Raw genomic sequence first — 25417 nt, forward strand, 5'->3', positions numbered from 1 at the left:
TCACAGGTGTCTAGAGACCCCACGGTTCATCAGAGAAGATGGGGACTTCCCTGACCGTCCCTCTCATTACACAGGAGATGAGTGGCCTGGTGACAATGGGCAGTCCTATCTGGGCACTGGGGTCCCTTGCAGCCACAGCCTTCTGTGTCATTTCCTGAGGGACTCTTGGCCCTGAACTTTGGACTGTGTCAGGGAGGAACGAGGGTGACCTTGGCTGGGCTGGGTTTGCAGCCCCCCAGAGCCCAGGTGGGACCAGCCTCCCCAAACAGCCTCCAATACTCTGCCCACACCTGCCTCTCTCAGTCCCTGGACTGTGGCCCGGAGGCCGGGCGTGGCGCGTGAGGCCAGCAGTCACCCCCTCTTTACAGAGCACCTCCATTTCCTAGTGACCTTGAGAGTCGGGCAGCTCAGAGGTTGCAGCTAGGAGTGGCTCAGAGAGGTCGAGATCCTTTCCTCAGGTCACACAGCGTGGTCTTTCCCGGCTGAGGAGACATAGCAGGCAGCGACCCCAGCCGGCAGGTAGGTCCCTCTGAGCCTCCGTGGACCCCTCCTCCTGCCTCAGCCTCCCGAGAAAGGTGGGGTCCCCACATCGAGCGGCAAGAGGTCCCGATGGAGATTCTGCTTTCTGCAGAGACATGGCCCCCGCAGGGTGCAGGGCGAGAGACACAGCGCAGTCAAGTAACTTCCCTAAAGCCACACAGCAGGTAAGTGGCAGAGCCAAGATTCGAACCTGAGTCTTGGCTTCAGGGACCACCTTCTCAGTGGCTCCGCTGTCGCGGTTAACGGTGTTGCCCAACTCGCTCTTCAGGCTGCCGGCTCGGGAGGGTCCACCCCGGTCTACAGAAGAGGAGACCGAGGGTCAGGGAGTGGAAATCCCGAGGCCACCACCCCAGGCCGCCAGAGGCGGAGCTGGGAGTTGACCTTGGCTCTGTGACTTTCAACCTGGTCCCTGACCCCCTGTGCCTGTGGGGTGTGAGGATCCGGGTGTTCACTGGTGCACTCGCTTGTTGGTGTGTTCTTGGGCCGCGCCCAGGTGAGCGCCTACTGTCTACACAGCTCTGTCGGGGTCCTGAGTGGGAATAGAGGAGACGGGACCCTCTACCCCGAATGTCCTCCCACCGGGCAGACCAGGGACCAACCTCCCCGAGGTCTGGAGGTCTGGAGGGGAGGCCGGGAGGGTAACCCGGAGGCTGGGTTTTGAGGGATGAGTAGGAGTTCACCAGGGAGGGTCAACCCGCCAGGGCCTGGTGAATCATGTTGGTGTCCTATTTGGGGAGGCCATGAACTGGACCCAGGTCAATGCCACGGGGGGGGACAATGACCCTGGCCTCCGAACCCCTCATCCCTAACCAAGGCCGAAGGTCCCTCTCTTCCTTTCAAATTTCGGTCTCCTCTTCTGTAAGTGGGGACCCCAATATTCACATCCCTAAGCCCTGTGGCCAGTCCATCCCTGAGCCCCGTCCCCAGCCCCTTTTTATTTATTAATTTTATTTAGAGACAGGATCTCGCTGAGTCACTGAGGCCCTTCCCTGAAGGGTTGAGGCCGGGCCTCTACTTGCGATCCTCCTGCCTCAGCCTCCTGAGCTGCTGGGATGACAGGCACAGGCCTGGAACACATTTCGGGTCCTGGATCTTTCCCGGGGGGGCTCAACTCTCTCTACCTCGGTTCTCTGGGTCTTTAGCAAAAACTGGCCGTCCCTGTCCTTCTGTCTGATCACCCACCCCTTTTTCTCCAAAAGAGGCCACACTGTGGTCACGCCTCTGGGCCACACAACATGCTGTTCCCCTGCCTGAGATGCTTGTCCTCGCCGTGTCTGGGGAGACTCCCAGGACCCCTCGGAGCGGGGACTGGGGTGAGCGTCCAGGGAGAGGGGAGGTGGAAGGAGGCGGGAAGTTGAGGGGTGGGGCTGTGGCCAACTCCCCTGCCTCAGACATGGCTGGGACCCAAGCTGGCAGCCAGAACCCAGGGCCTCGGTGGGTGCGGCGGGGTGGGGGGCGATGGGGTGGGCACCAGGCCACCAGGAGGAGGCGAGGTGACCGGGCAGGGCCCCTCGTGCGGTCTCCCCGGGCTGCCAGGATTCTGGAATGTCCAGTCCCGTCCTGTCTCGTCTGTGGTTGGGAAAATATTCAACCGAAAATAAACACGCTCCTTCCTGATTAGGGGGGATTCGGAGAACCTTGTGACCCCAAACGAGGGGACCTCACCCTGAGAGTGGAACCCCGGTCACATCCCTGGAGGTTCCACGTCCAGGAGGCCCACCTGGATCATGCTGTGTGACACCCAATAAGTTGCTTGTCCTCTCTGTGCTACGAGGTCTGTGGCCTCTAGCTCAGGGGACCCCAGGGGTTGAACTTAGGGACACTCCTACATACCCCCCTGGCATCCTGCTGGGACGACAGGTGGAGCCCATCACCTGGTCATCCCCGGTGCTCAGGAGGCTGAGGCAGGAGGATCGCAAGTTGGAGGCCAGCCTCAAAAACTTAGTGAAGCCCTAAGCCGCTCAGGGAGACCCTGTCTCTTTTTTTGGGTACCCCCCAAAAAAGAAAAAAAGAAACCAAGTTCTTGCCCTGTGCCCTCCAGGGGCCCTCCGAGGTGACCCTGGTCAGCAGGTGCCACTTAAGGAGATGTGCAGATCTTGGAGGCCAAGAGCCATCCAGGGGCCTAACCCCGCGGGGGGCCCGCACTGTGGGGGTGATGTAAGTTCTGAAACTGATTTTTCTGGGTGCTCATGACAGACTCCCGGAGCCCGGGGTGAATGGGCCCTGCCCCCCCCCCCCCCCCCCGGCCTGCCTGTTGGGACACACAGCACCAGTTGATTGAATCACCATCTTGGGCCTCCTTCCAGGTGGGCTGTGCCAAGAGCCTCCCTCTGGGTTTCATTAAAGGCTCCTGTCAACACGTCCCTCTCCCCTCCCGCCAGCCCACAGGCCGCAGGAGGGGCTGGCGGATTTTTGTTTACTGTTTTCTTCCCACAGATTCCTCCCTTAATAACCTTGGAGTCAGGAGGCTCCCCCAGCGGGAGGGCAGGCGGGGAGGAGGCTGAGGCCGGAGGCTGGGTGGGCAGCACCCGGGGTGGGGGGACATGCATTCAAACAAGCTGGGTTTTGTAAGAAAAGGAAGGAGAACTCGGTTGTCTCCAGGGGTCTGGGTTTGGGGAGGGTGTTAAGTGGTTCTTTTGTATCGTAAAGGGACCATGGAGAAGTTTCCCCATGGAGGTTGGCTGAGCCTGGATCCTGGGTCCTCCTTCCTGTCCTCCTAACCTGCATGTAAACCTCCCGTGATCCCTGAGCTCCGGCTCTGGCTCCCGACTGACCCTGGACTGACCCTGGACTGACCCTGAGTCTTCCTCCTCCAAGCCTAAGGCCTAAGTCCAAGTACTGTTCACAGACTGATCCCTGATCCTCTTTTCCTTGGCTGAGCCCTGATCTTTATCCAAAGGGTTGAAGGTGGGGTGACAGGCTGAGCCCCGATCCCGTTCCCAGACGGGGGGCCCTGGCTCTTGCTCTGGCAATCGACTTACTCCTCATCCTGGTCTCAGAGCCTCGACCCCGACCATCCATCCGCTCCTCTGTAATCCCGCTTCCTGGGATGGATGGACTCATCCCCGATCCTTGGTACTCAGACCTGATTCTGGTCCCTGCGTGAGCCCAGCCGGGGAACCCAGGCTGAATCCCAAATCCAACCCTGATCCAGCTTATCAACGGTTCCTAACTGGATTCCCTGAGTGGGCCCCTGATCCCGGATCCAAACTGAGCCCTGGTCACAGCCGGAGCCCTAAATCCAGTGCTGATCTGATCCCTAATCCCGGGTATTGCCTGACCCAATGCCAAGTCCTCGGCGTCTAGTGGGGAATGGAGGGTCGGTCATAAATCACCCCCTCCACCCACCGGGCACGGTGGCACGGGCCTCTCATCCCAGCGGCTGGGGAGGCTGAGGCAGGAGGATCTCGAGTTGGAGGCCGGCCTCAGCCACTCGGCGAGACCCTGTCTCTAAATAAGATATTAGAATAGGGCTGGGGACGGGCCTCCGGGGTTGAGCTGATCCAAGTGAAGGGAGGTTCCCAGACCCGTCTGCGCTTGGCAGGGTTAGTAGATCCCTGAGCAGGTGTCCTTTCTTGTCCCCAGGCCAAGTGTGTCCAAGGTCACGTCCCCACAGCGGGAAACCGACTCTGGGAGGAGCAGAGGTGATTTCTGGGGACCGGCCAGGGCAGGAGGAAGAAAAAAAAAGCCACCTCGGAGCTCCGGGGACAGCCAGCAGGGCATGGTGACGCCCAGGCGGGAGATGCCCAAGGGGACATGGGGCCCAGGGCCCAGGAGCCAGCCCCAAGGTGGCTCTGAATTCCAGGGACCGGGGAATAGGACTCCCTTAGTGGCTCCCAGGGACCGGGATCAAGTTCCAACCTGACCCTGTTCACACCCCTCCCCCGAAATGCTGCACCCCGAGAAGGTCCCGCCCTCCAATGGGCCTTGTCCCCTGCCACCCAAAGCCACCAGGCGTCCCGCCTCAGGTTTTCGCCCAGCAGGACCAGGTGCCGGGAATTCCACGGTCCGGGCTCTAGGTCCTGTCTCAAAGGCCATAATTTGCGGAGGCCGGCCTCAACCTTGCGATCCTCCTGCCCCGGCCTCCTGGGTCATTGGGATGATAAATGGTGCCAGGTCAAGTCCCCTAGGAGGTATCTTGTTTGGTTTTGGTGTTTTGGGTCACGGCCTCTGATGTCCTGTGGCCTCCAGTAGGTCAGATGCTGGACCTGCCTTGGAGGAGTTTTGAATGAATGAACCAGGGAGGGAGGGAGGGAGCGAGGGAGCAGTTCCGGGGGATGGGGGAGGGAGTGGTGGTGGCTCAGGGTCACATGACTGTTCCTGGAGAGGCTCTTGCTTGTCCCACAGGGACTGACCTTTGCTTCCAAATCCTGCGGACACCTGATCTGTCACCTAGGAACACAGGGAACCCAGTCTCCCAGCACCAAAGGGTACAAGCCGGTCCTTTCCCGTGGCCTCCACCCTGTGGGTCCCAGAACATCCGGCTTCTGCTCTGGGCTTGAGGCAACTGCTCTGGAGCTGCTGAGGGGCCACCTGTCACCAGCCCAAGGATCTATCTTCTGGTCAGAACAGAGTCCCCTGCCCCCTAGGGGCAGGCGAGCAGTTGGGTCATCCTGCAGGGGTTTAGAGGGCGGCCTCCAGCTAGACACACCCAGTGAATTCCTGACCCAGGGCCTTTGCACGACCTCTTCCCTCTGTGCCCAGAATGCTCTTCCCCTAGATCTCTGCCTCAGGACCTTTGCACGACCTCTGTCCTCTGCCCCAGAATGCTCTTCCCCTAGATCTCTGCCTCAGGACCTTTGCACGACCTCTTTCCTCTGCCCCAGAATGCTCTTCCCCTAGATCTCGACCAGCCCAGGAGATGTGGGGCAGGACACAACATTGGGGTGCAGGATTCAGAACCCTCCACCATGTGCCATTGGCCTGCTGCGGGTTAAACCTTGTAATAGTAAAATTTGCCCTCTTTTGGGGGGGGGGTCCCAGGGATGGAACCCAGGGGCACTTAACCCCCTGAGCCCCTGTCCCCAGCCCTTTTTATTTATTTATTTTTTTATTTTGACACAAGGTCTCTCTGAGCTACTTAGGGCCTTGCTAAATGGCAGAGGCTGGCCTCCAACTTGGGATCCTCCTGCCTCAGCCTCCCCCGGACCCCCGTCATGGGAATAGCAAGTGTGGTGTGTGCGTGCCATGGTCCGGGGCTCCAGGTCCTTTCTCGAAGGCCGTAAAGACCTGCAGGTTCTCGTCCCCTCTCTGCTCCCCATCATCCTGGGAGAGGAGGCTCCCCCTCAGCCAGATCTGGATCAGGTGGAAGGACTCCATGGGATTCTAATCGCCCACGGTTTGGCGGGCGGGTCACCCTCCCTCCCTTCCCCGGGTCACAAGAAGCACAGGAGGGCTCGCTAATCCCGCAGGAGGTCGGGGACTCAGCTCCCACGTGACATTTAAGCACCTCGGTTCCAGCCCTTGCCAGAGAAGGGGATTAAGCCGTGAGGGACCTGGCACTGGGTATGGGGAGGGGGTGGTGGCCGCTAAAGCTGTCCCCTCCTTTCTCCCTGGCTGTGCCTCACCTGGGCACCCCTTTCAGAACCCCCCCTACCCCCTGCCACGGACTGGGACCATGTCACCCCCTTGCAAATGACCCTTTTGCAGAACCCTGGCCTCTTCAGAAAACGCAGTGAGAATTTCCTTTTTATCTTTTCTGTTTTTTGAACCAAGGATTGAATCCTGGGGTGCTTTACCCCTAAGTCACGTCCCCAACCATTTTTTTTAAAAAATATTATCTACAGAGACGGGGTCTCGCTGAGTTGCTTAGGGCCTGCCCACATTCATTGCTGAGGCTGGCCTCCAAACTTGCGATCCTCCTGCCTCAGCCTCCCAAGTTGCTGGGATGACTGGCGTGGACCACCGGGGACAGGGAGAGCTTTCCACCCCCGGGGATGGGTCTTTGGGTTGGGGATCAGGAGCCGGTGGCCCAGAACCTGGCTCTGGGCTCTACCAATCCCACCACCACCTTGAGCCCCAACGTCTGGGACAGCCACCCTGGACCTTGCCCATCTGATAACAAAGGCTGATCTGACATCATGTCTCTTCCAGTGCCCGGGGCCTCCTGGTGCCAGTTCTTACCAAACCTCAGGGATGAAGTTCAAAACCACGAGATCAGAAAAATGAATAAATACATAAAACCACCCACACCCAACAAGAGGCCCCAGGAGGCCCTGGTTGTCTGCTGAGGACAATGTCTTGTGACAACCCGTGGCCCTTTACCCCACTCGGGGCTGATGACCAAAGGCCGCACACCCCAGGGACCAGGGGAATTTCAGAAAAAACAAGAATTATTTCACAGCATAAGTCTATCCCAAAGGTGGTGTGGGCTATACTTATGCTACAGAGAGAGAGAGAGAGAGAGACTGGTGGTTTATGGGAAATTCCCAAATTGCCCGGACTGGGAGCTTCTCCGACGACCTTGGCTCATTTCAAGCCCAGGATCACTTTCCAATGACCTCAGAGGACAGAGGGTGACCGAGGAGGGGGCTGGGTGGGTAGAGCACCTCCCAGCATGCACAGCGTCTGGGGATCCACCCCCCAACCATGGCACAGACGAAGCCAAAAAAATAAAGTCCCAGGTGAGAGTGATTGAGAAATCCTATTTCCTTGTTGGTGACACAGAAAGTTCTGGTCAAGGTCACACGGCGAGGATGAGCGTCCATCTGGGGACACTTTCATAGAGCCTGGCACTTTTATTTTTGGGTACCAAGGGCACTTCACCCCTGAGCCCCGTCCCCAGCCCTATTTTGTATTTTATTGAGAGACAGGGTCTCACTGAGTGGCTCAGGGCCTTGCTCAGTGGCTGAGGCTGGCCTCCAACTTGCGATCCTCCTGCCTCAGCCTCCCGAGCCGCTGGAATGCACAGACATGGGCCGCTATGCCTGGCTGAAGTTCTGCCTTGGACACTTTCTTGCTAAGTGACACTGTCCCCTGTGCCTAGGGAGAGCTCTTTCCTTCCCCAGAGCCTCTGTTTCCTCATCTGTTAAATGCACTCGCGAGGATTAAATGAGATAATAGGAAGTTCTGGAATCTGACATATAGATTTATCCACGTGTTCCCAAGGGAGACCTGGAAAACAAGGTTCTCTGCAAAGATTAAAAACACCCATTAAAAGCACACCCATCCCGGTCACGACGGCGTCGGCAGAGAGACAGATAACACCCACTTGGGCCAAAGTTGCCAACAGACAGAAATGCTCCTCTGCAAACTTGGGCTGGGTGCATGTCCTGGTCCGGGCACGTTGGGGAAGTCTGGCAGCCTCCGCCAGGGCCTAACGCACACCATGACCCAGCAATTCCGGCCCCTAGCTGTTTACCCCACAGAAATGTGGACTTCTAACCACCGGGAGCTCGCGTTCAAGAATGTGCAAGAGCCCGTCTGTCATGGCGCCAAGTCTGGAAATAACTCCCAAGTTCAACAACAGAAGAATGAGTCAACACACTGCCCTGGCCCGGCAGGGATCACCGGCCACCAGCAGGACAGTCCATGCCCAAGGGCTGCAGGGAGCCCCTCTGCAGCAGAAGACACCCCCCCACACCAGATGCAAAGACCATGCAAGAATCCCATTTGCAGAAAGTGCAAATCCAGCCCCATCCAGGGTGCTGGGGAGAAGGGGAGAGGCCTCTCTTGGGAGCAGGGGACACGTCGGGGGCTTCTGAGATGCTCATTATAGACTAGGAATTGAACACAGGGGACCTCTCTGGACCACGGAGCCACATCCCCAGCCCTTTTCATGTTTTTTTTTTTAAAAATAGGAGATAGAGCCTCGCTAAACTGCTGAGGACGGCCTCCAACTTGCCATCCTCCTGCCTCAGCCTCCCGAGTTGCTGGGATGCCAGGTGCGCCCCCCTGACCCTCCTCCGGTGCTAATTCTCTTTGCATTTCCTCCAGACTTTGTACCAGGCACAGGACTAGACCCTTTGCATTTGCGTGTGTGTGCGTGTGTGACTAGGCACAGCACCCAGGACCTCACACTTGCTCACCAAAGGCTCTGCCACTGAGCGATGCCCCCAGCATTTGATGCTTTGGGCAGGAGGCTCCGGTGCCACGTCATGGGACACCGTGTTTTAAGAACTTGCATGTGGAGATTGACAGCCTGGGTCCAGACGTCACCCTTGGGCAGCTCCACAGCTGGGCCAAAGTGGACGCGTTGCTTAGCAACGGGCTTCAATTTCTCCTCTGACGGAGGGGACAGTGACAGCCCTGGCTGCCCAGGGGTGTTGGGAGGACTGAGACAGCCAGGTGTGCCCCGGGCTTAGCGGGGTGGGCAGGGAAGGGCAGCCTCTGCTATTATCTGTAGGTAGGGCTGCGATTTGGTGGACGTAGAGGCAGAGGAATGGAGGCTGAGAGAGGGAGTCCATGGTCCATGGCTGCTCTGAGCTGGGCCAAGGCAGGTATGTCTGACTCCAGTAGCTTTTCATTTTTTTTTTTTTTAAATATCAGGGATTGAACCCAGGGGTGCTTCATCCCCGAACCCCATCCTCAGCCCCTTTTATATATTTTTTATTTTGCTAAGTGGCTGAGGCTGGCCTCCAACTTTCGATCCTCCTGCCTCAGCCTCCCGAGCTGCAGGGATGACAGGTGTGGGCCCCTGTGCCCGGCCCAATGGCTTTTCTTAACCCACCGGGCCCCGACCTTCTTCTTGGTACCCCCCAGAAATCAATACTCCCCCAAATGGCCGAGGGTGGAACAAGCAGGAATTGTCCTGAGCTGTTTCCTCGACTCTTTCTGAGGCCCGGGGCAACCATCTGCCTCCCCTGCCAAGAGGGGATTAAGCCTCCCCCTGGGTTCTGATGAGCCTCAGTATTTGCACACTGAACCCAGTGCCAAGTTGTGTTCCAAGCCCTTCACCCTCAACCAGGGTCATTCCTGTAATTTGCATTGTTTTAGCAGATGGAGGACCGCGGCACAGAGTGGTTAAGTAACTTGCCCAATGTCACACAGCTGGAAAGAACACAGCCAGGCTTGGAATAGAGAAGAAGCCCTCAGTCAGAGTGTGCCCGGCACCTTGGAGGTCCCCAGGGGTCAAAGGGCAAAAAGGGAAATGGAGGCACAGCCGGCTCCGGGTGTCCCATCCACAGGCACCACCAAGCAGCCAGGCCCAGCGTGGCCCCTGCGGGGACAAGAGCCTGGCATCTCCTGGGGCCTCTCCGGATGATGCCCAGTGCACAGAGCGCACCCCTCGGGCTCATTAGGGGGATGATTTCCGCTTTGCTGGCTGCCGGGCAGCTCCTTGGCACGCCTAGCCCTGGCTCAGGAGAGGTCACTGCCATCCCAAGGTGCGGGCAGGGCTGGACGGGGCTCTGTGGAGCTCCCACACTTCAGGCCTCTAACCCACCCTGACACCCCGTGGCGGCTGCTACATCCTGAGCCAGCTCTTTTTTTTGGAGGGGTGGGAGGGTACCAGGGATGGAACTCAGGGTCACTTAACCCCTGAGCCCCCTCCCCAGCCCTATTTTGCATTTTATTTAGAGACAGGGTCTCCCTGAGCTGCTTAGGGCCTCACTTTGGCTGAGGCTGGCCTCCCACTCTCGATCCTCCTGCCTCAGCCTCCCGAGCCTCTGGGATGACAGGTGTGTGCGCCACTGCACCGCTTCCTTTCTCTGATGACTAAAGCGTGCTCCCACGAATGGTCCCTGGAACCCAGGGTGGCATCAAGAGGTCACAGAGGGCTGGCCTAGCACGCACCAGGCCTGGGTTCCATCCCCAGGACTGGGAAGAAAAATCCCTGTGGGGTCGAAGGACGCAGGGGACACAATGAGATCTGTGTGAGGTGTGGTGGGGGGGCAGGCCTTGTGCCCCCTACTCCATGCCCCCTTTCCTGACCCTTGGGCCAGAAGGACACTTTGTCTCCTCCTTTGTCCCCTTCCTGGTCTGGCAAACCCTGGCAGGAGTCGGCGCCAAATAAGTCCCTGGGTGGGCGCCAAATAAGTCCCGGGGTGGGTCAAGTTCTCTGCCAGGAAGGGGGGGTGGGGGGCAGGGGGGTGGGGGAGGGGGCCAGGGGAGGGGGCGGGGGAGGGGTGGGGAGCTGGGGGTGGGGGAGGGGTGGGGGAGGGGTGGGGGAGGGTGGGGAGCTGGGGGTGGGGGAGGGGTGGGGGAGGGGTGGGAGTGGGGGTGAGACTGGGGGGAGTGGGGGGTGGGGGGTGAGGTTGGGGGGTGCTGACTTCCCCCCTCCTCCAGGATGAGGTTTTCCCAAGGTCCCGTGGTTCTTGGGGCTGGGGTGGGGACATAGCTGACCTCTGACTCTCTCTGTCCCATGGTCCTCTGGCCCCGGGCCCTTTCTGCCCTAGCAAGAGTTTGAAAAGAGGAAATTAAAATGCTCACAAGTGTGGGCGACCAGGGGACAGATGTGACCCGGCTGACTCAGGGCATCTGACACCATGTCTTCCGGCTGTGGCTCTGGCTCTAGGTCCCTAGCACAGCGATTGACCTATGTGCACGCCTCCCTCTGGGAGTCTCTGGAAAAGAGGCTGGGACAGGTCCCGTGGTCCAGGGTTTGGATTCTCCTATGGCGACCCAGGTATCCGTGGAAGGATTCAAGCACCTGATTTAGGGGTTGAAAAATTCCAGCTGTCCGAGCACGGTGGTGGCCCACCCCTGTCGCCCCAGCGACCCTCTGGAGGCTGAGGCAGGAGGATCGCAAGTGGGAGGCCAGCCTCAGCCACGTAGCAAATCCCTGAGCAACGGAGTGAGACCTAGTTTCTAAATTAAAAAAAAAAAAATTAAAAGGGGCAAAACAGAAAAGAAAAAGAAAAAAAAAAACTCTGTGACCATGGAGAATGGGTTGTAGGTGGTACGAGGGGACCCATGCGGGAATGAAGGAATGATCTTCGAAGTCACCGGAAATGAGTAAGGCTGAGGTGACCAGAGCCATGCCTCATTACCTTGTTCTGGGAAATGGAGCTTTCTGAATTATAAAGCAGAAGGAAGAATGATCAACCCACTCATGCACATAGGCCTTGATGAACTAAGGTCCTTTGCTGAAGTTCCAGTGGCTCTAAGTTGAATTTGATTTTTCTTGGTGTGTGTGTGTGTTGGGAGGGGCTGGGACGGAGCCCGGAGCCCCGTGCATGCTAAACACGGCCTCTACCCCTGAGCTCCAGCCCCGGCCTCTGAATTGGATTGAATTGTAGCAAAATCCACTTAACAGAATGGTTTGGGCTCTGCTCACGAAGGCACTTGGTCCAGACAGGGCTTTAAACAAATGTGAAATCCCTGCTGACATTTCCGAGTCAGATTTCACATTTAAAAAAAAAATCTGGGTTTCTGGTATCTTTGGAAAACTCAAGAGCTCTCGAAGCCCTGGGTCTGTGTTCTCTGCCAACCACAGTCAGGAAGCAGAGCTGAGGCCCCCTCTTTCTGATGAGGGGGGTGCACTCCAGGTTTCTGGAGTCCCCCCAATTCCCTATGATACCCTCAGTCCAGTTACTGGTTACTTTCGTGGCCTCGGAGCCAGGTGAGTTGGTGATAGTTGTCTTTTGATTTTAAACCCATGGAAACCTGATAACTGTGTGGTTTGGGGACAATCTACAGCAACTGGAATTTTCATCTTCAGTGTAAATTGGGTCATTTTGGAAACTATGTAGTAAGGTCCATATGCCCTAGAAGACATGCATAAACACTATTTGATGTCACCTAGAAACAGCCCCATGTCCATTAACAGGAAGATGATGAGCTACCATGTAGTTTCACACTGGAGTACTATACAGTGATGAAAATGACCGAATTACATCTACTCACAATATGGATGACTAGTGAAGACACAGTGTGAGTGTTGTTGTTTGGATTCTTTCTTTGGTGGTTCTTGGGTTTGAACCCAGAGCCTCACACATGCTAAGCAAGCACCAGAAGCTTCATCCCAGCCCTTTTTATTTTAACACAGTATCTCACTAAATTGCTCAGGTTGGCCTTGAACTTGGAATTCTTTTGCCTCAGCCTCCCCATCCTCTGGGATTGCAGGCATTGGTAATGCACCTGGCGTGGTTTGGACCTTAATTGTCTTTCAAAAGTCTCATGTGCGCTGGTCACCGTGGCAGACGCCTGTCATCCCAGAGACTTGGGAGGCTGAGGCAGGAGGATTGTGAGTTTGAAGGCAGCCTCAGCAAAGAGCAAGGCCCTAGGCAACTCAATGAGACCCTGTCTCTAAATTAAAAAAAAAAAAAAGTATAAATAGGGCTGAGGATGTGGCTCAGTGGTTGAGTGCCCCTGAGTTCAATCCCCGGTGTCCATTAAAACTAGCAAAGAAAAGAAAACAAAAAAACAGTCTAAAGGCATGTTCCCTAGGAGGAGGCAGAACCTTTAATAGGCGGGGCCAAGACAAGAGGAAGTGAGGTCATGGGTTGTATTTGAATCCGCCCCTTCCGGTTCCTGCTTTCCCGCTTCCTGCTGCCCAGTCTGGAGGGCGTTTGGCCGCCATGATGCGCTGCCTGTGCTCAGACCCGAAGCCACGGAGCCAAGGGGCCCCGGGCTGCAGCCTCTGAAGCCGTGAGTCCAAATGGACCTTTCTGCTCCGTAAGTCGGTTGTCTCAGGTGTTTTGTGGTAGTGAGTGACAACAGAGGTGACAAAGTGTGTCTCAGGGCGAGGGCTGTGGCTCAGTGGTTAGAGCACCTGCTTGGACCGTGCCAGGACCTGGGTTCGTCCCGAGTGCGCCCAAGGGAGGATGAAATAAAATAAAACGAAACGAAACAAAATAAAATAAGACAGGATAAAATAAAATAAAATAAGACAGAATAAATTAAAATAAAATGGGAATAAAATAAAATAAGACAGGATAAAATAAAATAAAATAAAATAAGACAGGATAAAATAAAATAAAATAGAAATAAAATAGATTAAAATAAGACAGGATAAATTAAAATAAAATAAAATAAAATAAGACAGGATAAAATAAAATAAAATAGAAATAAAATAAAATAAGACAGAATAAATTAAAATAAACTAGGAATAAAATAAAATAAAATAAGACAGGATAAAATAAAATAAGACAGAATAAATTAAAATAGGAATAAAATAAAATAAAATAAGACAGAATAAATTAAAATAGGAATAAAATAAAATAAAATAAGACAGGATAAAATAAAATAAAATAGGAATAAAATAAAATAAAATAAGACAGGATAAAATAAAATAAGAATAAAAAAAGACAAAGTGAAAAAGTAAAATAAAGTAAGAATAAGATAGGATAAAATAAAATAAAATAAGACAGAATAAAAACAAAATAAAATAGGAATAAAATAAAATAAAATAAGATAGAATAAATTAAAATAAAATAAGACAGAATAAATTAAAATAAGAATAAAAAAAGACAAAGTGAAAAAGTAAAATAAAGAATAAAATAAGACAGGATAAAATAAAATAAAATAGGAATAAAATAAGACAGGATAAAATAAATTAAAATAAGACAGAATAAATTAAAATAAGAATAAAAAAAGACAAAGTGAAAAAGTAAAATAAAGAATAAAATAAGACAGGATAAAATAAAATAAAATAAGACAGAATAAAAACAAAATAAAGTTAAAAAAATAAAGAAAATAAAAATTTCATTTATAATAAAATTTCATCTCTAATACAAATAAATATAAATAAGTAAAAATTTATAGCAAAACTATCGTCCATAAAGCATAATATGTAATTTAATTTTTACATGTTAATATGTAATTATTATTCACATATAATATAACACGGTATTTATATATCATGCATATAAATAAATATGAAATCAATAAAATAATAAGTAAACGAAATACAAATAAACCTTATCTGCTTGTCTACTTGGTCTAAAGTGTCATTGAAAGCCAGGTGTCATGAGTCTTTATCTGCAGTCCCAGCTCTAAAGGGGGCTGAGGCGGGAGGGTCACCTGAGCCCTGGACTTTGAAAACAGCCCGGGGAACATGGCAAGACCCTGCCTCAAAAAAAAAAAAAAAAAAGTCAAATGACATCAGGGTATCTTTTTAACATTTTGCCTTGGCTTCGTGTTGGTCATTATTTTATGGATTTGTACATACGTATCAGCCCTTGGTAGATCTTCAGTTGGATCTGGTCGAGTCTTGTAGCATGGCTTACACGCTGAGGGTCCATCTTGCTTCTGTTGCGTGGTAGTTTGTGGGGGTCTTTCATTTTTTGAATCTGTTTCCATTGGGCAGATTTGGAGGGTACCGTACGATGATTCAGGGTATGTTCACAAGCGTGTATTGAGCCAATCAGTGTGGTTAACGTTGCCATCTCCAACATTTAAAAAAAATCAGCCAGGTACAGCCGTGCATATCAGTAATCCCAGTGTGGGAGGCTGAGGCGGGAGGATGGCAAGTTCGAGGCCAGCCTAAGCAACTTAGTGAGACTCTCAGCAACATTTTTTTGCGGGGGGGGGGGGGAAGTACTCAGCATTGAACTCGGGCACTAGGCCACTGAGCCCCGTCCCCAGCCCTGTTTTGTATTTTATTTAGAGGCAGGGTTTCCCTGAGTTGCTCAGGGCCTCACTTTTGCTGAGGCTGGCTTTGAACTCATGATCCTCCTACCTCAGCCTCCCAAGCTGCTGGGATGACAGGTGTGTACCACTGTACCTGGCCAACTCTCATCAATTTATAAAGGGCTGGGGGCATGGCTTAAAATATTTTTTTATTTCCATGTAATAATTGTACATATTTTTGAAGTGTGGTGTGGTATTTCAACATGCATGTATGACATCTACTGATCAAATCAGGGTCAATGAATGTTTCCACCTCCTTGTCATTACTTTGTGTTGAGTTGTAGTTGTTTATTCTGGTAATAAGTCATTTGTCACATACATACGGGTGTAGTAAAAAATTGTCCCCAGTCTCTGGTTTGCCTATTAATTTTGTTAATGGTGCCTTTTAAAAAAAATTTTTTAGTTGCAGATGGACAAGATACCTTTATTTCCTTATTTTTATGTGGTGCTGAGGCTCCAACCCAGGGCCTTGCACATGCTAGGCGAGTGCTCTAGCTCTGACCCCAGCCCCAGCCCTTAAAGGTGCCTTTTAATGAGCAGATCATTTGCATCTGGATATAGTGCACTTTCTCTTTTTTTCTGGGGTTAGGGTTTTATGTCTCCTGATCAGGAAATCTTTGCCTACCTGTCTGTTTTTTCCTGCTTTTTGTACCTAGATCCATTTTGAAGTGAGTTTGTGGAGCCGTGAGCTGGCAGGCGAGGTACATTCCCCCTTGTTCCACATTATTTGTTAAAAGTGTTTTTCTTTCCCCAGTGACTTAATTTAATTTGCCTTGCTTTATGTTTTAATTTTTTTTTTGAGAGAGAGAATTTTTTAATATTTATTGCTTTATGTTTTAAAAGCATTGTTCTTTAAATAGTTCTAATCCTCTTTTGTGTGTGTGTGTGTGTGTGTGTGAGAGAGAGAGAGAGTGAGGGGAACATTATAAAAAGGCCTTGGTGCAGTTCTTGCAGACATAGTCTTCAACCCTGGGGAGACTGTCAGTATGGTGGCCTCTCCTAGCTCCTGTCAGGTGACAGTCCCCTGATGGGACTGGGCTTGCTGACTCAAGTGATGAGGTGTCCGTGGTTTCCCCCAAGCGGAGGAGAAGTTGATGGACACCAGTCGTCAGATGCAGGCTTCCCAGGAACATGTTCCTGTGAACAAGATCTCAAGGTCTCAATGGACCACAAGCTCAACCAAAACCAAGAATTTAAGGCAACTTATTATAACTTCCCTGTGAACACAGGTGACCACAGCACGGTGACTCTCCACATGTACAGCCACCAGGCCTGGGTCCTGATTGGAATAAGGTGTACTCCATGTTTTTGTAAACAACTTAAATATACTGTCACATGTAACCAAAAAGAACGAATTAAAAAAAGCATCCAAGGTGGCTGAGGTGACCTCTGCTGCTGGCTTTGCCGATAGTCCATTTTGTGGTCAGGGTCGCCGAGGGTCCTCCCTCTGAGTGTCTCAGGCCCTGTCCTCTGTTTGATTCTTCCCAGGGGTCTCAGCCCCTCTCTGGAGTGGACGGAGGCGCGGGGAGAATCTGCGGGTGGTGGAGCAGGGGAGGGCGGGGGACGCCCCGTGGGGCGTCACCTCCAGATGCAGGAGCTTGTCCTGGTATGGCCTGTCCCACATGCCAGGGGTTCCCAAGGAGAGGGGTCCTCCTAACGGGGGACCGGGCAGCTCCCCGTGCCCCATGGCGCAGCCTCCTCAGGACCCTTGCCCTCTGGTCCGGGCTCCTTGGACAGCGCAGGACACCTTTGTCCTTGAGCTCTGTGACCGCTGGTCAGGGTCCTGGGACGGGGACCCGGTCCTTCCAGGCTGGTGACTGGGAGGCTGCTTGGTCCCCCTGCACAGCCCAGTGCCCGGGGGAGGGCCCAAGGAAGCCCTGAGGAATGCGTCACCAGCCCCCGGGCTCTGTCTGGAATTTCACGGGGACATTTTACAGTCACTAAACTTAGCACCAGGGCCTGTGGCCTTCGCCGTCCAGGGTGCCAGGCTGGGCAGGAGTCAGTGAGTCGGCAGGAAGGAATGTGATGGGCCAGGCTCTGGGGACGCCGCACCCCGAGTGGGGGCAAGGTCCTCCAGGCTACCCCTGGAGCCACTGGGACTCGCGGGGTCTGTGCTGTCCAGGTCCCTGTGGCCCTGAGGTGCATCCCCTGCCCCAGATAAGGGTCCATGTTCCGTCCTCTCAGGGTAGGGTGAGGCCTGTGGTCAGCCATTCAGTCCATAAGTGTTTATTCAGGACCTATACCCTGTGCCAGGCCCCCTGCTGCACCCTGGGGACACTGCAGGGGGGTGACAGGAACGCTCTTGTCTCCTGGAGGAAGCAGATGGGGTCTGGTGAGAGGCGCCCCGGGAGCCCAGCCAGGAGAAACCCAGGGGGCTTCCCTGAAGGGGCAGCCTCTCAGTGGGGACCTGGAGGTGGAGGGAGGGGCTTGGCTGGGGCGGGGAGGGGTGGGGCTCCAGGCACACCATCAGGCCAGGCCAGGCACTGGGGACTAGGGTCAGCTCTCCTGCGTCCACCCCAGCTGCTCCCCAGGGCACCAGGCGCCATCTTGCTCTTTCTGCTATTTATTTAATTGTCACCAGAGATTGAACCCAGGGGCACTCGACCCCTGAGCCCCCTACCCAGCCCTATTTTGTGTTTTATTTAGAGACAGGGTCTCACCGAGTTGCTCAGGGCCTCACTGTTGCTGAGGCTGGCCTCCAACTTGCGATCCTCCTGCCTCAGCCTCCCGAGCGCTGGGACTCCAGCCGTTGGGTACCTGGCTGGCTTGTCTCCTGGAGACGAGGCCGGAGGAGCAGAGGCCACCCTTTGTGGTGGTAGCTTGGATGTGGAATCACAGTCCCCACCTCCTCCTGTGTGACACCTCTCTGGCCTCTGTTTTCCTTCTGCCAGATGGAGGTCCTCTGTCTTCCGAGGGCCATCGTCAGCAGGAAGGACGCGTCCTAGTGGGTGTGGGGCCGCGCTGCTGGTGATCAGCAGGTCTCTGAGAACCTGCCCGGCTCCGACGTCCCCTGCGGTTCCAGGCCCGTGGTTCTGTGAGTGTGGCCTGCAGCCCCCACCTTGGGACTGGCTGGTCCCCGGATGTGGTGGCTCACGTTTCCCAGGCTGCCCTGGTCTGTGGCCAGAGAGGAGCCAGGGCCTGGTGGGGCGGTGGCCAGGATGCGTGGCCCGTCACTGACGCCCACCACCCAGCCTTCCCCGCCCCCAGGGGACAGAGAGAAGGTCATTGTCTCTTCTGTGGCAGCAGCTGTGAGCGACAGGACCGCAGCTCCCCTTGGTCTCTCTGTGTTGTGCGGATGGTCCTGTGGCTGCCAGCCCTCAGATGGACAGGGACAGCTTTCCACTGTCCTTGCCTGGGCCTGGCAGGCGCCCTGACCCACATCCGCCACCAGTCCGCCAACTCGGGCAGTGTGGGGCCGGGCGCAGAGACCCCCGTGGGCTGTGTCCACTGCAGGGCACTGGGCGCCCGGGGTGGGGGCTGGTGTCCACCCATGCCCGGCTCCTCCTGGGTCGCCAGCCAGTGAGGTGTCACAGGTGCCCTCGGGGCTGCTGAGCGCTATTTTTAGATTTTATTGGGTGCCTCCCAGGAGGCGCATCCTCCTGACCCCAAACCCGGGCAGAGGCTCATGGTCAGGGTACCCAAGGGCTGTGGGGGGCTGATGGCCCGGACGGGCAGGACTGGGAATGGCACCTGACCCGTGGAGGGGACCCTCCAGCCAGCAGGGGGGCCAGGGTGAGCCAGGCCTGTGTGGCCAGCCCAGGGCTGGAGCAGGTGGCCCCGAGGGCCCAGCAGTGGAGTCGGGTAAGGTGACGTCACCAGTGGAGGCTGGGGGCGGGGTGACGAGTGCCCACAACCTCATCAGTGCCCTTGACCTGGTGATGCGGTGACGCCCTGACGTGTGTGTGCTGGGCCCCTCCTGCTCCTCCTGGCTACCACGGGTTGGCAGGAAGGTGGCACCAACCGGGCCAATTGCAGCCCGTGTGCCCTGGCCACGGTTGGCACAGGCCCAGCTGATCTGAACTGGGACAGTGAGGCCCGACTGGGAGAGTTATTTTTGGGGGGAGGTGGGGAGTGGAGACTAGGAGGGTCGGGTTCTGAGGCTGTAAAATTCGAAGCCCAGGGTTCAGTCAAGGCAGCTTTCACTTGGCAATAAACCTGAGCATCTGTGGCTTAGGAAGTCAAGTTGTACTTTTCCTACGTAACAGGAAACGTAGACCTAGGCCTTGCTTTAGTTGCACAGTGGGTAACAGTTGGAGTTTTGTAACACTTTTGCCTTTCCTTCAAGGGTATAAGGTGGCTGCTCCTGCTCCAGCCATCACATCTGCATTCAAGGGAGAATGAACAGGTGAAGGTCTAGGCCACCTTTTGTCAGGAAAACAGAACCCTTCCCAGAATTCAGAGCACGTGTCTGGTTACAGTTCCTTCACCAAGGCTGCCTCACGGCTGCAGCAGAGGAGGCTGGGAAAAGAACTTGGTTGAAGAATATCAGGCCCCTTTTAAATGAGAAGGGACACTGGATGGGTGGGCAGCCACCCCCTTTATCCGCTCCTCAGGAAGCAGAGAGACAGATGGGGAGGGCTGTGTGGCTTCTGGTGCTGATTCTAGATAGAGTTCACCTCCCCGTGGCTTCTCCAATGCCTCAGGCCCTGGTTTTGGCCTCGGGGGTTGGAGTGGGTTTCCACACCAGCCTGGGAGCTCTTCTGGACGCTGGGCTGTGGCCCAGCTTGGAGCAGTGGCCGCCTGGGACTCTGTGCCCACCAGGGGCCATGGTCTGGCTCTCATGATCTGGTTGCCATACCAACATGGTTAGGCCAGTAATCAGGGCCCGAGGACCTGCCCAGTGACAGTCTTCAGGGAGAGCGTGACGTGGGTGTCAGCTGCATGCCTCCTGAAGAGAAAGGAAGAGGGAGTGTCACTGTGCGGGGTGGCAGAGGACAGGACTGAGGGGCCGGCCCTGGGAGGATCCAGATGGGGCTGTGCTCAGCTCCTAGAGACCCGGCTGTCTGCTCCTCAGTGTAGTCGGTGCGTGCTGGGTGACAGGCGCCTGGCTCCTGTGGTCTCCCTGAGCTTCTGTCTCCTCACTGTCAAGTGAGCTGCGTAGCTCTTCCCATCTCTGAGGAGATCACGTAAAATTGTGGGGTAGAGTGCTTGGCCCAGTGTCTGGCATATAGTAAGTGCTCACTAAATTGTGATTTTAGGGTTATTATTGGAGTAGGCCTCAGCATTCTTCTCTCCCCGTTCCTAGGGTGGACCCAAGGGTGCTCAGCCACGGAGCCATCTCCAGCTCTGTTCAGATCTCACTCTGAGACGGGGTCTCTGCTGCACACTCACGGCCATCCAGGCCTTCTTAGCTCTTGGCTCCACTCTTCCTGACCTCTGGATCAGTCCTCCGGATCCGAAAAAGGAAGGAGAAACAGCTTGGCACTGGAGGTTTAGGGTCAGGTCGGGGAGCGCCTTAGGTCTGCCCACATCCCATTGGGCAGAAGTAAACCACAGCCCCACCCACCTGCAAAGCAGCCTGGGATATGTAGTTCAGGGAGTCCCAGGACAAGGGCCTTAGGTGAGCGTGTGCACTGTCTCCCCAGAGATGGGCTGCCCGTCCTCACTGGGTCTCGCTGGGCTCCCCACATCCACTCTACACAGAACAGCAGAAAGATTTGGTCAGGACAGAATCCAGGGCCAGCCCCTGTCTGCCTCGCACCTGCCCTGACCTCCCCACTGGCAGGACGGAGGCCAGCATCCTGTCCTGTTGCAGGACTCCTCTGCCCACTTCTTCTGATTAAACAGGCTCCCCATTTTTCAATTTGAGAAATGTGGGGGTTTTCTCATTGAAGGTTTGCTAATTCAGTAGAAGGAAATGTTTTTCTGTTTTGTTTTAAAAATTCAGCTGGCCGAGGGGATCTTTTATAAATAAGTATGTGAATATAGTCAGATGATGTGTTCAGGAGGTTTAGAAATTGAAATTCATGGTGTGTGTGTTAGTTTATTTTTTTATTGGGTTCTGGGGATTGAACCCGGGGTGCTTAACACTGAGCCCCGTCCCCAGCCCTCTTTTGTATTTTATTTAGAGACAGGGTCTTGGTGAATTGCTTAGAGCCTCACTAAGTTGCGGAGGCTGGCTTTGAACTCGCCATCCTCCTGCCTCAGCCTCCTGAGCCCCTGGCACATTTATTTTTGGTACTGGGGATTGAGTGCAGGGTCGCACTATCACTGCACTATATTCTTAGCCCTCTTTTTATTTTGAGACAGAGTCTCACTAAGTTACTGAGGCTGGCCTCAAACTCGTGATCCTCCTGCCTGAGTCTCCTGAGTAGCTGTGCCCTGTGACAGCCTCTTTACTTCCTTAAAAAAAAGAGAGAGAGAAGAGATCTTCTTAGGCTGGGAGGGCCAGACTGTCTCTGAAGTCCATGATAACAGGTCGTCACCAGGTCTTGCTGTTGAAGGTTCTAGAACTCTAATCCTAGTCCAGCTTCCCAGCTCCCGGCGTGGGCCGGTCTGGCCCTCTTCAGGGGGAAGTCCTGTTCATAGGTCTGTCACCTTCCATGGCAGTGGGTCCCATGCCACCAAGGCCGTGCACAGTTTGCAGAGAGGTGCGTCCTGGGCCCCCGTGAGCCCGTGAGCATGCTCCGCCGTCCGTCCTGGCCTGAGATGAGACGGGGGCTCCACTGTGCTGACAGGTGACTGAGGCTGGGGAGGGACTGTGGTTTGTCCCAGGTCCCCGCCTGTGAGGACCCGGCCTTCTGCTTAGGCGTCCTGGTGGCCGCTTCCTCCCGTCCCCACCTACGAACTTCTACTCACCCCTCAAAGCCCTACCAAAGGGACTCTGAAGTCCCCCTTGACCTCCGGAAGAGGACTTCTCAGGACACTGCTTGGACATCACGGAGTCCAGTGACAGTGAGAGGAGGTGCTGGGCGCTCAGAGGAGAGAGGGTAGAAGTAGCAGGAGGTGGCAGAGCCAGAGACAAGGAAGAGGGGACGGGAAAGACGGGGGCCCGCGAGAGGGCAGAGTGGCCACGGGCTTCAGATGGAACAGGAATGAAATGACAGGCCTGACCTCTCGCGCCCAGGGGTGACAGATCCGGGTTCCTACAGAGGCCTGGCGCAGGGTGAAGGTCAGTGAGCAATACTGGGGAATCGGGGCCCTGGGCCCTGGTCCGCCCAGCGGCCTCGGGTCTGTCCCCAGCCTGGCTCACTCTCGTGGCCGCTGAGTGTGCTTATCAGTCTCCTGAATTGGGGCTGCGGGGGTCCCAGCCGGCAGCCTGATGGGGCAGGGGCACAGGGAATTCGTGGAGGCCCCCTCACTCTTCCTGGGCCTGGAGTACTCTCAGGGCTGGACGCAGCGCCCACAGCTGCTCTCACAGCCACGTCTCAGATGAGGAAGCCGGGGCCTGGGGTGCATGCTGGCCTAGGGTGCGGGGGCCCCGAATAGTTAAACAGTGATTGGGCCAGATCAGGGCCAGCTGGGAGGACCAGGGTGGGTGGGCACTGGGGAGCCACGAAGGGTGCTGGAGCAGGAGAGTGGCCGGCTGGCCAGGAGCCACGCCGGGCTGGTTCTGGCGGGGCCTGTTGTTTATCTGTGTCTGGCGAAGGCCTTGGCTCCCGTGGAGACTCGGGGAGCCAGCAGCAGGCCCCCAGTTAAGCCCTGAACAATGGCTTGTCAGCGGCCTGTGTGGAGCCAGATTCCTGCTGCCCAAACCAGCCCACTTCCTGCTCCCAACCTGCTGGGAGCTGCGGGAGGCGCCTTTATCCCTGGTCAGGCGCCAGGGGGAGAAATGCGAATTCACCCTGGGCCTCTCCCAGCCCGCCCCGCCCCGCAGCCCGTGCCAGGGGACCTGCGCAGGCCAAGGCGATTGGCAAGCCTGGGCTTTGGCACTCACTCAGGCAAACGTTCCTGAAGGTCCCTCTTATCCCCTTTAGGTGCTTTATCTGCACGGCAGGTTCAAGCAGAGTTGAGACCTAAGTCTGAGATGACGTGTCCCCTGCAGTTAAGGCCCACAGCAGGAGAGGGCACCCAGTCCACCCACGGGCAGGGGCGCAGTCAGAGCGCAGAGATTAGCTTGATTTAGAAGCTTAAGATGCCAGGTCTTAGTCCCTCCTGACCCCTCCTTTGTCATTAAGCAAACTGTCACCTCCTGCAGACAGGGACTTCCCAAGGGCACCTGACAGATGCACCGCACCTTCCCCTGAGCCAGTGCCCAGGCCACCCCCACCCGCCCCAGGACTGGAGACAGGGCTCAGAGGCTCCACCACTGGGCTGTGTCCTCGGCCCTTTTTACTTCCTGTTTTGAGACAGGGTCTCGCCAGCCACCAAGGCCAGCCTTGAACTCCCACGTGGTGGGGACGCAGGCTGCATTTCAGAGTTGGAGGCGTGTGGCACAGTGAACCTTTGTGGGGTCAGGTGTGTGGCCTTGTCCTCCCACTCACTCAGGAAACCTCGTGAAGCTGGGAGACGCGGGTGTCAGGTCGAGAGGCTTAGGAAGAAAGGAGAGAACTTTCTAGAACATGACACCACCATGTACTTCAGAAAGATCTCTGTTCATCTGGCTGGTTTAAAGATGCAGGCTCCCAGCACCGGAAAAGTTATCGTCTTTAGGAGGATAATGTATCCCAGTTCTTTAAGGAAGCCGTTTGGCAAGGACCTGGTGTGGGTACCTGGGCCATGGTGACGGCACAGGGCCACCCACGGGCTGGTGACCTTGCAGTTGTAGTTGCTCAGATCATGGAGGTGTTAGGTGAGGAGTGAACCCCGGGGAAGCCCTGGATGTCTGTCTGTGCTGTGCCTGGGGCTTTGTCGGGCAGCAGGGTGACCCTGTCCCTGGGCTGGGGCTGGAGCTCAGGGGTAGAGCGCTCGCCACGCACGTGGGAGGCTCTGGGTTCCATCCTCAGCGCCACAGAAAAATAAATGAAGGTATTGGGTCTAACTACAGCTAAAACAAAACAAAAGACCTCATGGCAATCTCCTTATTCAAACCAAAAAGCTCCCATTGTCTGTACCAAGAAAATCCCCCCAGGGCACTTTTACCCACCTGAAATCTCCACACCGGCTCCCACGCACACTCAGGGGGCACATGTACAGTGACCAAGGATCAGGAGCATCTCAGTGTCCTTCACGTGGCTCAGTAAGAAGAGTACCTTCGACTGATGCCGTGGTGCACACCTGTAATCCTGGACTCTTGGGAGGCTGAGGCAGGAGGATCGCCAGTTGGAGGCCAGCCTCAGCAATTTAGTGAGGCCCTTGGCAACTCAGTGAGACCCTGTCCCTAAATAAAAAATTAAAAGGGCTGGGGCGGGGCTCACGGGTTAAGCGTCCCTGGGTTCAATCACCGGTTTCAAAATAAAATAAAAGGAGCCACTGTGGGAAAAGGGACAGTCACCCAGTTGGCTCAGCAGTCTGGAAGCAAAGGCTTGCAGGACCCACAGGTCAGCCTGGCGCCATGGCCAGAATCCCGTGCGAATGGCCGTCCTCTGCTGGGAGCAGGGGCTGATGGGGCTGGTTCAGGCCACCCACGAGTTGCGGGTGTCTCTCTGGACCCTTCCTGGGTGTGGGAGGTTTGTGCTGCTGCGGTTTCCTCCCTGTGTTATTTGGGGGAAGGGAGATACTGAATCCCCTTTGGAATTGAGTAAAGGCTGATTTTTTTTTTTTTGCTTCCTTTTGGAAAGGTGTGGGTCACTTACTTTCCTCTTTCAGGAGAAGTGAAAGGAGAGCTGGTGTTGGGGCGGTTGTGGAGAGGCACTGCTGTGTGTGGCAGGAGGACGGCCATCCTGGAGCCCTCGCCCTGCACAGGGGACCCTCCCGGAGCTCAGCCCTGCGTGGCAGTGGCCGCTGTCGCCTGGCTGTGGCCGTTCGGCCCCGCTGCCCTCGTTGTTTGCTGCGCCGTCCTGACATTGCGGGTGCTCTGGGACTCCCATGCTCCTCTCTGACTCTGGGTCCTTATTGACCTCCTCAGTCCTGTGCCTGTGGCCCCAGTTGTGCACCTCTGTCTTGACCCCAGCACAGGCTACAGGCTCCGGGTCTTGGAACGCCCTGGACATGGCGCATGTGACTGGAGTCACTCGCGTGGTTTCCGGCCTCAGGCCAGTTCTTCCTTTATTTGCTCAGATCAAAGCTCGTACAGGGCAGCATCCCAGTGGCTCAGGAGGCCGAGGCAGGAGGATCACAAGGTGGAGGCCAGCCTCAGCAACTCAGTGAGGCCCCAAGCAACTCAGGGAGACTCTGTCTCTAAATAAAAATTAAAAGGGCTGGGGAGGTGGCCCAGGGGTTAATTGTCCCCAGGTTCAGCCCTCAGTGTGCCCCATCCCCTAAAAAAATAATCTTGGCGGTCCTTTGGCCACTCTTCGTATATAGAAAGTCCGAGGGGCCAGGGGCG

The 25417-nt window shown here is 55.2% G+C and overlaps 1 long non-coding RNA gene across 2 annotated transcripts; it reads left to right on the forward strand.

The window, feature by feature from the left end:
* Positions 1-18673: 18673 nt before the first annotated feature.
* On the forward strand, positions 18674-24845 carry LOC308638521. Of its 2 annotated transcripts, none has more exons than XR_014019863.1 (4): positions 18674-18783; positions 19337-19396; positions 20297-20611; positions 24711-24845. It is a non-coding gene; the product is annotated as an uncharacterized lncRNA (long non-coding RNA). The 2 variants fall into 2 exon arrangements; XR_014019864.1 differs by lacking the exon at positions 24711-24845 and adding an exon at positions 20700-20933 and having other exon boundaries at positions 20297-20660.
* Positions 24846-25417: the final 572 nt, after the last annotated feature.

This window comes from Spermophilus citellus, assembly GCF_964194105.1.
Source record: "Spermophilus citellus genome assembly, chromosome: 19".
Classification (NCBI taxonomy): domain Eukaryota; kingdom Metazoa; phylum Chordata; class Mammalia; order Rodentia; family Sciuridae; genus Spermophilus; species Spermophilus citellus.